The sequence below is a fragment of the Protomyctophum bolini genome, assembly GCF_963924005.1.
Source record: "Protomyctophum bolini genome assembly, chromosome: 18".
Lineage (NCBI taxonomy): Eukaryota > Metazoa > Chordata > Actinopteri > Myctophiformes > Myctophidae > Protomyctophum > Protomyctophum bolini.
Window position 1 is genome coordinate 1,933,974 of NC_137879.1, and position 11,943 is coordinate 1,945,916.

Genomic DNA, 11,943 nt, shown 5'->3' on the forward strand with positions numbered 1-11,943 from the left:
TCATAGACAGGCAGACAGACAGACAGCTACTCATGGAGAATTGGACAGGCAGGCAGTCAGACAGCTACTCATAGACAGGCAGACAGACAGCTACTCATGGAGAATTGGACAGGCAGGCAGACAGCTACTCATGGACAATTGGACAGGCAGGAAGGCAGACAGCTACTCATAGACAGACAGACAGCTACTCATGGACAATTGGACAGGCAGGAAGGCAGACAGCTACTCATAGACAGACAGACAGCTACTCATGGACAATTGGACAGGCAGGCAGGCAGACAGCTACTCAGACAGGCAGACAGACAGCTACTCATGGACAATTGGACAGGCAGGCAGACAGACAGCTACTCATAGACAGGCAGGCAGACAGCTACTCATAGACAGGCAGACAGTAAGACAGCTACTCATTGACAGACAGACAAATAACTACTCATGGACAGACAGACAGACAGGCAGGCAGGCAAAGAGCTACTCATGTTATGTTATTATGTTATTATAACAGCTACTCATGTTATGTGCAATAATTTGTGCAGTTATGGAAACAGCTCTTTGTGTTTATGCAAGAAAATGTAACACATTTATTTATTTACATATTGTGTGCATGCACATTGTACTTTGTTTATAAACAAATATCAAAATGTTTATAAACAAATCCCAAATGTTTATAAACAAATATCAAAATGTTTATAAACAAATTCCAAATGTTTATAAACAAATATCAAAATGTTTATAAAAAAAAATCCCAAATGTTTATAAACAAATATCAAAATGTTTATAAACAAATTCCAAATTGTTTGTAAGGTTACTTCTGGACCAAGTGGGGATCGAACCAACTGGCCAGTGGGCAGTGGGCACTGGGCAGTGGCCACCTCGTTGACTCACCGATCGAGGGGATCTAAATCTATACCAGCGACAGTTACACGCCTCCTCCACCAGGGGGCGGCAGGCATTAAGGCTAACGGTGCCCCGCTGGATCCTGTGTTGTTGTTGCATGCTTGACCAGTCACGTTGACCAGGAAGTAGCAAGTCGTAACTGTAGTTCTTCCTTCCTGTTGACAGACGCGACGCTGCGAGGTTTCTCTGGACTCACAACAAAGAAAGGAGGTGAAATATCTCATAAAAGCAGTTAAAACGTCTCTTTAATGAGTTAAAACTTATCCTAAATGATTTAAATGTATCATGAAGGAGGTAAAACGTCTCTTAAAGGAGGTAAAACGTTTGATTGATTGACTGATTGATTGATGTATTAACAGTTTGCAGAATTACAGTCATTTCAAGTGCAAACTCAATACAAAAACTATTAACTGTGAGTGGACGACACCATAAAGCGTTACACTTGGTTACAATAGGGCCCACCTTAATTGTTCAATTAATTTTCAATTCATCAAATGTATCATAAAGGAGGTTAAACGTCTCTTAAATGAGTTAAAACGTCTCTTAAAGCAGGTTAAACGTCTCTTAAATGAGTTAAAAACGTCTCCTAAAGGAGGTTAAACGGTTCAAATGGAGTCTGTACGCCTGGAGATAAACGGACACATGACGTCGGTGGGAGAGGACATATTGTGTGTTTTGGACAAACACACAACAAGCGGTGACGTCTGTCGGCTCAGAGTGTTTGTGTTGGAGCGCCTCAGCGCGGCCGCGCAGTTCATGTGCAGCCTCTTCCAGAGAGAGATGGACACACTGCTGCTACACCCGGCTGCAGGTATGTCTGCCAAAGTATATACGTTTAAAGTGGGTTAAACTGATTTTGAGGCTATGTTGATTATATGGGGTTCAACCATCTATGAAGGGGCTCTACTAGTACTCGGCAACCTTTTTGACATGAAGTGCCATGTTTTAATTTTCTAGTCTGTGTGCCATGTCAACACTAAGTTTAATTATGACACCACTAAAGGCTCATACATAGTCTGGTTTTTCGGTGGTGAGGTGACCACCGAACTACAACATGACGTCACGAGCCGCGGTGAAGAGCAAACCACCGCCACCGCTCTGTTTTAAAGGCCTATTCATAGTCTGGATTTTCGGTGGTGAGGTGACCACCGCTCCCCACCGGAGCTGAAATAACGTTGAGTGGTGGTGAGTAGGCTAAACAGAGATAAGGGCTGGAGCGGTGGCGGTGGTTTGCTCTTCACCGCGGCTCAGTGACGTCATGTTGTAGTTCGGTGGTCACCTCAGTGACGTCATGTTGTAGTTCGGTGGTCACCTCAGTGATGTCATGTTGTAGTTCGGTGGTCACCTCAGTGACGTCATGTTGTAGTTCGGTGGTCACCTCACCCCCGAAAAACCAGACTTTGTATGAGCCTTTACTCACCACCGCTCAACGTTATTTCAGCTCCGGTGGTCACCTCACCACCGGAGCGGTGGTGGTCACCTCACCACCGGAGCGGTGGTCACCTCACCACCGGAGCGGTGGTGGTCACCTCACCACCGGAGCGGTGGTGGTCACCTCACCACCGGAGCGGTGGTGGTCACCTCACCACCGGAGCGGTGGTCACCTCACCACCGGAGCGGTGGTGGTCACCTCACCACCGGAGCGGTGGTCACCTCACCACCGGAGCGGTGGTCACCTCACCACCGGAGCGGTGGTCAGCTCACCACCGGAGCGGTGGTCAGCTCACCACCGGAGCGGTGGTCAGCTCACCACCGGAGCGGTGGTCACCTCACCACCGAAAATCCAGACTATGAATAGGCCTTAAGTTTATTAGCCCTGAAACATGCCTGTTTTACGCAATCGCTACATTTACAGAGCAAACGTGTACATAAACATTCAGATGGAAGTACTCACCACGTGGGCCACGGGTGTTAGAAATGTGCTGGTACGGCGATTAGCATTGCTGCAATCCGCGTTGTTTCATAAAAAGCATTTTTATCCGAGCGCCCCGGCTACTTTTCTCAAACGGGGTTTGTTTGGAAAACTCACAGTTGCACACCGGGAGCGCACTCGCCTATTAGTCTGTATTGGCAGGACGGTCAGCGTGCCTATATCGAACACACCGAGTGCCACCCTCCTCCCGACCGATAGGGGGCGCGTAGTTGAAAGCCAATGGGGGAAAAACAGCTTGGATAAAAATGCTTTTTATTAAACTACGCAGAGTGCAGCAGTGCTAATCGCGGAAGTTAACCATGGCTATGTTTATTAATGACACCACGACAAAATTTAATATTCCCAACTGGTTGTGTGATTGTCCACAGGCTGTACTTGACAACTTTTATTTTGTATTTTCTTTCACACCAGGATGTAATGATCGTTCGACTCCCAGACTCCCTCCCTAGACACAGTTATCAGTTTGAAACAATGTAGAATAATAATTCTACATTCTTTTTTTTAAAGAAAAAAAGCGGTAGGTATCCTCACAAAAAACATGCAGTAATCCTGGTCACTAAACTACCTCCCCCTGGCCAGCCGGGGCACCTGATGGAGGGGAAAGGAACTGGTTGGAATAACGTGTTCCTTCCACGCGCTACAACGTCCAACCAGGGAAACTCCCCCCTGTCAGGTGTAAAGGAGCAACTTGGACACTCAGGCATGAAGGAAGCATGAGTTCAAGTCCGTTGCTCTCCCCTTGTCCCCCATATATGGGGACTAGGTTGCTCTCCCCTTGTCCCCCATATATGGGGACTAGGTTGCTCTCCCCTTGTCCCCCATATATGGGGACTAGGTTGCTCTCCCCTTGTCCCCCATATATGGGGACTAGGTTGCTCTCCTCTTGTCCCCCATATATGGGGACTAGGTTGGTCTCCCCTTGTCCCCCATATATGGGGACTAGGTTGCTCTCCCCTTGTCCCCCATATATGGGGACTAGGTTGCTCTCCCCTTGTCCCCCATATATGGGGACTAGGTTGGTCTCCCCATGTCCCCCATATATGGGGACTAGGTTGGTGGAGGGTGTGTAGAGCCCAGGATCACATTAGATAATTTACACAGGGGTGAAAAATGGGTTACAAATCGTGGGATAAAAATTATAACAATAAAATAAAAAACCCCTCTCTCTCTCTCTCTCTCTGCCAGTCAGTCAGTGTGCCAGTGATCACCCTCCTGTGTCACCTGTGTGTGGAATCAAAGAAATTGAACCAAATCGACCCGTAAGGGTCCATTTGTTTTTTTACTAGTAGGCTACCTGGTTTAGCTGTGATCAATAACTTTACATCGCATCAAGATTGTTTTCTTTTGTTTTTGTCTTGGTGAACGTACTGTAGGTGGAGGAACTGGTGAGAAAATGAAGAACGGAAAAGAGTTAAAGAAAATGTCCAAAGGAAAGAAGAAGACGACGGGTGAGAGAGAAAAAAATTTCTATCTGCATTATAACATTATGTGAATATTGTTGCTAAAAGAACCAAACAAACAAACAATACTTTCTAAATTGTTTCCTCAATGATTGTTTGCTGAACTACTAATTAAAGGAGAATTCCATGCTAGAAGGCTTTCTTACCTTTCTTTGTAGTTGTTACGTCCCCACCAAAGAGGTCCAGGTGTTATTTGTAGTTGTTACGTCTCCACCAAAGAGGTCCAGGTGTTTTTTTGTGCAAAAGCTCCTTATTGGCTATTTCCCTACCATAAGCCCTCAATGAATTGCATTGCATTGAATGGGAATTGAATGGGGCTATGGGGTGTTGTGCTAATTCGCTTATTTCCATCGCTCAAAATTATAATTATTTTGTATATATCCTCTCTTCATAATGTAAATAATATCCCAAGCGGCACACTTTACTACTTATTTCGATGGAAATAAGTGAATTAGCACAACACCCCATAGCCCCATTCAATTCCCATTCAATGCAATTCATTGAGCGCTTATGGTAGGGAAAATAGCCAATAAGGAGCTTTTGCACAAAAAAACACCTGGACCTCTTTGGTGGTGACGTAACGTAACAACTACAAAGAAAGGTAAGAAAGCATTCTAGCATGGAATTCTCCTTTAAGACCCATTGTTGTGTTGTAAAACAATGCAGCATTGGCTCCTGTTGTAGAAAAGAATAGAAGAATAGTACTCATTTGGTACAGTAGTTTGTTTGTTTGTTTCATTAAAAGAGAAAACACATGCCGTTATTTGTGACAGTGAAAGCAGCACATTCTATTTTATTCTTATTTTACATTCCACAGAGCAGAAGACAGAGCGCTCTGGCCACGTTCAGGTGTTTAGACAGATATCTAGTGTTGTGTTTATAGAAGACAGAGCTCTGGACATGTTCAGGTGTTTAGACAGATCTCTGGTGTTGTGTTTATAGAAGACAGAGCTCTCTGGACACGTTCAGGTGTTTAGACAGATCTCTGGTGTTGTGTTTATAGAAGACAGAGCTCTCTGGACACGTTCAGGTGTTTAGACAGATCTCTGGTGTTGTGTTTATAGAAGACAGAGCTCTCTGGACACGTTCAGGTGTTTAGACAGATCTCTGGTGTTGTGTTTATAGAAGACAGAGCTCTCTGGACACGTTCAGGTGTTTAGACAGATATCTGGTGTTGTGTTTATAGAAGACAGAGCTCTCTGGACACGTTCAGGTGTTTAGACAGATATCTGGTGTTGTGTTTATAGAAGACAGAGCTCTCTGGACACGTTCAGGTGTTTAGACAGATCTCTGGTGTTGTGTAGCAAACTCTACCTGCCCAGAAGTTTTATTTGCCTGCCAGGGGCAGGTGGGCAACCCTTAGTGTTTTATTTAGCTGCCAGGGGCAGGTGGGCAACCCTTAGTGTTTTATTTTGCTGCCAGGGGCAGTTAGGCAACCCTTAATTACTAGGTTGAAGAATTCCAATTCCAAACATTGTTTGCACGTTTTACACAAAAAAAACACCCCTCAGGCTAAAAGCGGCCATAGCCGCAGCACATTTGGGCAAGTGGCCAGTGCTAGAAATAAAGAAACATCTGGTAAAGTCTAACAACTGAGTGGAACACAGACAACTTGGAAAGAGAAACGACAGAACATGTCAAACGTTCAGTGCTTTTCTCTCATTTCATATTTCCTAGACGTCCTCGCTGTGTGCACAGAGGAGGAGAGGAGGAGACCCAGTCTGGACCAGGAGGAACCACAGTGTGTCGCTGGTGATGAGAACAGAGAGCCAGAGCCTGTAGCCGGTACCTCCTCCACCGGATACACGAAAACACAACCTGATGTGGGCCGCCTGCCGTCACCCATACCGACTAGAGGTTACCACCCCTTCTCTGAGAACGGTTCTGAATGTGATGCCGAAGACGGTGATGGGTGGGAGGACGCCAAGGAAGGTCAGTCAGCTGTAAACCCATTTTAGAACTAGGACTGAGGCCAGACTTCTACGTTAAAAAAAATATGTTAAAAATATGGGGCAGAAGACAGCCATGAATCAAGGTTCTGTCATGAAACCATGTGACTCCCGAATGCATTGAGGCTGCCGTGACACACAGAAGACACACGGGACACAAGTGTGTGTCTTGCGTGTGAGTGAGGCCTTAGGGCCGATTCATACTCCTATTTTACCGCTGTTTCGGTGCTGTAGTGCCGAAATGATTTCGGCTCGTCAGAAATTTTCAGTAGCACCGAAGAGTCGACTTTAGGACGGTACCCCCCCCCCCCCCCCACCGCCCCCCCCAAACCTCAAATGACGTCACATTGTAGGCTCTACAGCAGTGGTAACCAACCTTTTCAAGCCCAAGAGCCCATTTTATTCCCAATTGTAAGCCAAGATCTACCACTAAAACGTGTTATAAAAAACACTTATTTTTTTGCTATTTCTGACAGGCTCAATGCATGTGCACACATCCACACAAAGACTAAAGCTTAAATTAGAATAAATACTTATAGTAAGTGCTCACTGCATTCGCAATTATCAATGTCAAATAATATTAAGACAAATGTATTAGAAATAAAAAATATTAGGACAGAAATACAAATACACTTCTTTGTTGAGTTTTTTTTAAATAAAACAAAATGCAAAGGACATGAATTGCTTTTACAGCACAATATTTTGTTTCTCACTTCAATGAATATTCACATTGGCAGATGTTCAAATGACATAGGCATAACATGACCATATATATTTGCACAGATATGGTGACATACTCTCAGGTTCAGCCCACCTTTAATGAGACTGCTGTGACTGCACTTTATCTGCAAGCGTTTTGAAATCTGGTTCATATTTAGTGATTGCCAGTCTGAGGGTCTCTTTTAGATGTGAGTCAGTCATACGAGTTCATGATAGCGTCCCCGACACGTTGAATACTAAACTTATTTGTAAAGTTCGAACGCCAACTTTTAACCAAACGTGGGAGAAACACTGTGCACGGCTGCACGCACAAATAAAGAGTGCACTCGCGCACGCACATGACGGATTATTATCGATCAAAACAATCCTTAGCGTCGCTTACAAAAGCATGTGTTGCACAGCATGAATGATAAGTAATCACCGACCTGGCTGGATAAATATCAGTGGTCCATATCCATTGTGTGACCTGCTTAACCAGCAACGGTAGGCAGCCGAGTAAGTTACCAGCTTAGTAAATTAATAGTCTACTGTAGCTGTGTGTCAGATGTTCTGTGTGAAGTAGACAAAGCCAAGGAGAATGTTACAATTTAATTCACAATCGAGCATCTTGCCCTGCATCGAATATCCCATGATAGAACAGCAGGATAAAACGGATAGTCTGTCTATCATGCATGCATCCATGAGCTAAGCGTCAAGCCCTGTCTAGGACCCACTGCCTTCAAAACTGATTTCTTGTTCCAATAGTTAGAATCTTCAACTCTCACTGTGTCATGTTTTGACAGCGGCACTAAACATTTTGACACTTTGTCATAGTGATATTCATGCTGTGCAACACATGCTTTTGTAAGCGACGCTAAGGATTGTTTTGATCGATAATAATCCGTCATGTGCGTGCGTGAGTGCACTCTTTATTTGTGCGTGCAGCCGTGCACAGTGTTTCTCCCACGTTTGGTTAAAAGTTGGCGTTCGAACTTTACAAATAGGTTTAGTATTCAACGTGTCGGGGACGCCATCATGCTGCGTTCACTCTGACGCGACTGTGTGCTGCCTGCGGCTGCGAGGGAACAACAGACACACAGGACACAGCACATGAGCACAGAGTGCTAAAATGGGGAGGGCTGAGGGCGGTGCGGTGGAAGCAAGGGGAACAGATCTTCAAGCTAAAATGCATCGAGTCTCTACACGTTGTTAGCTTGTAGATCTGCTCTTTTTTGCGAACGACATTCTGCTGTGATGTCTGGCTGCCCGTCAGTCTGACACTTCGGGATCGACTTGAAAGGTTCCCGCGAGCTACTGGTAGCTCGCGAACCCCTGGTTGGTTACCCCTGCTCTACAGCATCGAACCGACTTTTATTCGGCTCTAAAATAGGAGTATGAATCGGCCCTAAGACCTCACTCACAGTGTTGCAACATGCGTTGTCCCTGTTTAATGGCCGCCCCAATGCATTTCCAATGGAAGTCACATGGTTTGACAAAACACTTTTGTTTTGATGCGATCCTGCTGCGTCATGTTAGAGCAGAACCCGCGGCAAACAGGGAACGACGTGGCATCGTCACACAACCCAACATACGTTCACAACATCCGGTCTAGATTTTTTGGCTCTTTCAAAATAAGAGCTGAACGGGGGGGAAAAATGCTGCCGTGAATTATATCATAATCTGTCAATAACAACAACAACATGATCATTGATGTATGTTCATTCATAATGTCACAGGATAGGACAGACTGTGTTTTGACATTTACTTATATTTATTGATAGACTATATGTTAACTAAGTCTGACTAAGTAGCCTACAGTATAATTAGTGCAATGTGTACTACATTTTTGGCGTGATATTTTCTCTTCATCCCCCTCCCCCCCAAAAAAGGCAAGCCAGGACCCGCAAATCCCCCCCCTCATTTTTTCCGCTTGCGAAAGCTGTCACTCTAAAAACACATACATTGATTTGTTCTCTGATGATGTTCCCTCCTCTGTCCTCCCTTAGAGTATATATACAATAGAGACGGCACCCAGAGGAAACCCTGAGGCGAATTTGTCATTGCATCTCGAGCCAGCGCTGCTCCGTTGACTATCATTGTGCACGTTCATGTTATTATTGGGGCCATGACACGTGAACGAATGTTTCATACGTGAACGCAGCACAAACGGCACAATGATAGTCAACGGCAGCGCGTTCATGTGTTTGGGGCAAATCCATACCAGGATGCACTCTGTTCCAAACCAGGAAGGAGGAGTGAAATCGCCTCATGCGCTTTTGAGCAACTTAATGCAAGTGGATGGGAGGAGAACTCGGGTGTCTTCTCTGTTCATATATAACTCTATGTGTCCTCCTGATAGATCTCACACTCCTTCCTGGGTGTGAAGAGGAGGAGAGGAGTCCCAGTTTGGTCCAGGAGGAGGAACCACAACCACAGATTAAAGAGGAACAGCAGGAGGAGCTAATTCAGAGACCAGAGGAGGCTGCAGGGTGGTCTCTGGAAGAACACATGAGGACTCACGAAAATACGGTTGCTTGTTCAGTTTGTAGCAAAATATTTAGCCGATCTTATCACCTGAAAGAACACATGAGGACGCATACAGGGGAAAAGCCATTTGCTTGTTCAGTTTGTAGCAAGATCTTTACCTACACTATACAGCTGAAAAGACACATGAGGACTCACACAGGGGAAAATCCATTTGCTTGTTTAGTTTGTAGCAACAGCTTTGGCCACACTCAACAGCTGAAGACACACATGATGACTCATACAGGGGACACGCCCTTTCCTTGCTCAGTTTGCGGAAAAAGCTTTAATGAAATTGGTCAACTGAAAGGACACATGAGGACTCATGAAAAGCCAGTTGCGTGTTCCGTTTGTAGCAAAGGCTTTAGTCAAACTTTTCACCTGAAACAACACATGAGGACTCATACAGGGGAAAAGCCATTTGCTTGTTCAGTTTGTAGCAAAAGATTTAGGCGATCTTATCACCTGAACCCACACATGAGGACTCATACAGGGGAAAAGCCATTTGCTTGTTCAGTTTGTAGCAAAGGATTTAGCCAAACTTGTCACCTGAAACTACACATGAGGACTCATACAGGGGAAAAGCCATTTGTTTGTTCAGTTTGTAGCAAAATCTTCACTCGCCCTCAACACCTGCAAAGACACATGAGGACTCATACAGGGGAAAGGCCATTTGCTTGTTCAGTTTGTAGCAAAAGTTTTAGTCGTAATCAAATTTTGATAAGTCACATGAGGACTCATACAGGGGACAAACCCTTTGCTTGTTCAGTTTGTAGTAAAAGCTTTAAGTACCGTCAAAGTTTGAAAATTCACATTAGGACTCATACAGTGGACAAACCCTTTCCTTGTTCAGTTTGTAGCAAATGCTATAGTCACACTCAACAGCTTAGAAGACACATGAGGATTCATACGGGGGAAAAACGCTTTGCTTGTTCAGTTTGTAGCAAACGCTTTTACCAATCTGGAGATCTGAAAAAACACATGACTACTCATACAGGCGAAAAGCCATTTGCTTGTTCAGTATGTAGCAAATGCTTTGGTGACACTCGACAGCTCAAAAGACACATGATGACTCATACAGTGGAAAAGCCATTCGCTTGTTCAGTTTGTAGCAAAACCTATAGCCACACTCAGCTGTTGAAAGCACACATGAGGACCCATACAGAGGGAAAGCCATTTGCGTGTTCAGTTTGTAGCAAAAGCTATGGCACCAATACACTGCTCAAAAGACACATGAGAAGTCATACAGGGGAAAAGCCATTTGCATGTTCAGTTTGCAACAAAAGCTACAGGTACACTCAACAACTGAAAACACACATGAGGACCCATACAGGCGAAAAGCCATTTCTTTGCTCAATTTGTAGCAAAAGCTTTACTCAATCTGGAGATGTGAAAAAACACATGCTGATTCATACAGGGGAAAAGCCATTTATTTGTTCAGTTTGTAGCAAAAGCTTTCGCCAATCTGAACAACTGAGAATACACATGATGACTCACACGGGGGAAAAGCCATTTCTTTGTTCAATTTGTAGCAAAAGATTTCGCCAATCGGAGCAACTGAAAAAACACATGAGGACACATACAGGGGAAAAGCCATTTCTTTGTTCACTTTGTGGCAAAAGCTATAGCCAAACTGTAAATCTGAAAAATCACATGAGGACTCATACAGGGGAAAGGCCATTCGTTTGTTCTGTTTGTGGCAAAAGCTTTATTGAAAATGGCAATCTGAAAAGTCACATGAGAACTCATACGGGAGACAAACCCTTCGCCTGTTCAGTTTGTAGCAAAAGCTTTAGCCATAATAACACTTTGAAAATGCACATGAGGACTCACACCGGGGAAAAACCCTTTGCTTGTTCAGTGTGTAGCAAAAGCTATAGCGACGTTCGAGTTTTGAAAAATCACATGAGGACTCACACAGGGGACAACCCATAGACGTAGAAAGCCTCATCCCGGACCCAGAGTGGGGGAAGAAACCGAGCGCTGTTCTAATGCAGCCTGAACTGAGACAACCTGGAGTTGGAAATGCATTGTTTTTCAACCAGGGCGGCGCAAATAAGAGCTATTTTAAGCATGTGTGAAAACTGTTTTAACCCATTTTGGTGTTATGCTTTAGCTATTGAAAAATAGCAGATCTACAAGCTCATAGCGCGCCACGAGCTTGTAGGTCTGCTATTTTTGAAAAATCGAAGAACGACTGACATCAGCTTTTTCAGAAAACTGTCAGGATGTAGAAGAACATTTTTAGAATCTGATTTCAGGTCAAAAGGGGTTAAAGTATTGTACAGTAACAACTAAAATCTCTGTAATGTTTATGTTGTACTATTACTACAAAACAATCTAAAATAAAGGCTGTTGCCTGGGACCGGTCCAGTGCTTTTCTGCCTATACTTCCGGTTCAGGACTTGTCCCTATTTGTTGTCCCAATTCTCAATAGAAGTCTATGTAGGAGAGCCTCGTCTAGCCCAGGTGCTGGACAAAAGGC

General features: G+C 44.4%; 1 long non-coding RNA gene across 1 annotated transcript; it reads left to right on the top strand.

The window, feature by feature from the left end:
• Positions 1-1,412: 1,412 nt before the first annotated feature.
• LOC308332822 lies at positions 1,413-10,914 on the top strand. The gene is made up of 4 exons (XR_013965749.1): positions 1,413-1,705; positions 4,201-4,275; positions 5,965-6,219; positions 9,295-10,914. It is a non-coding gene; the product is annotated as an uncharacterized lncRNA (long non-coding RNA).
• The last annotated feature ends 1,029 nt before the right edge of the window (positions 10,915-11,943 follow it).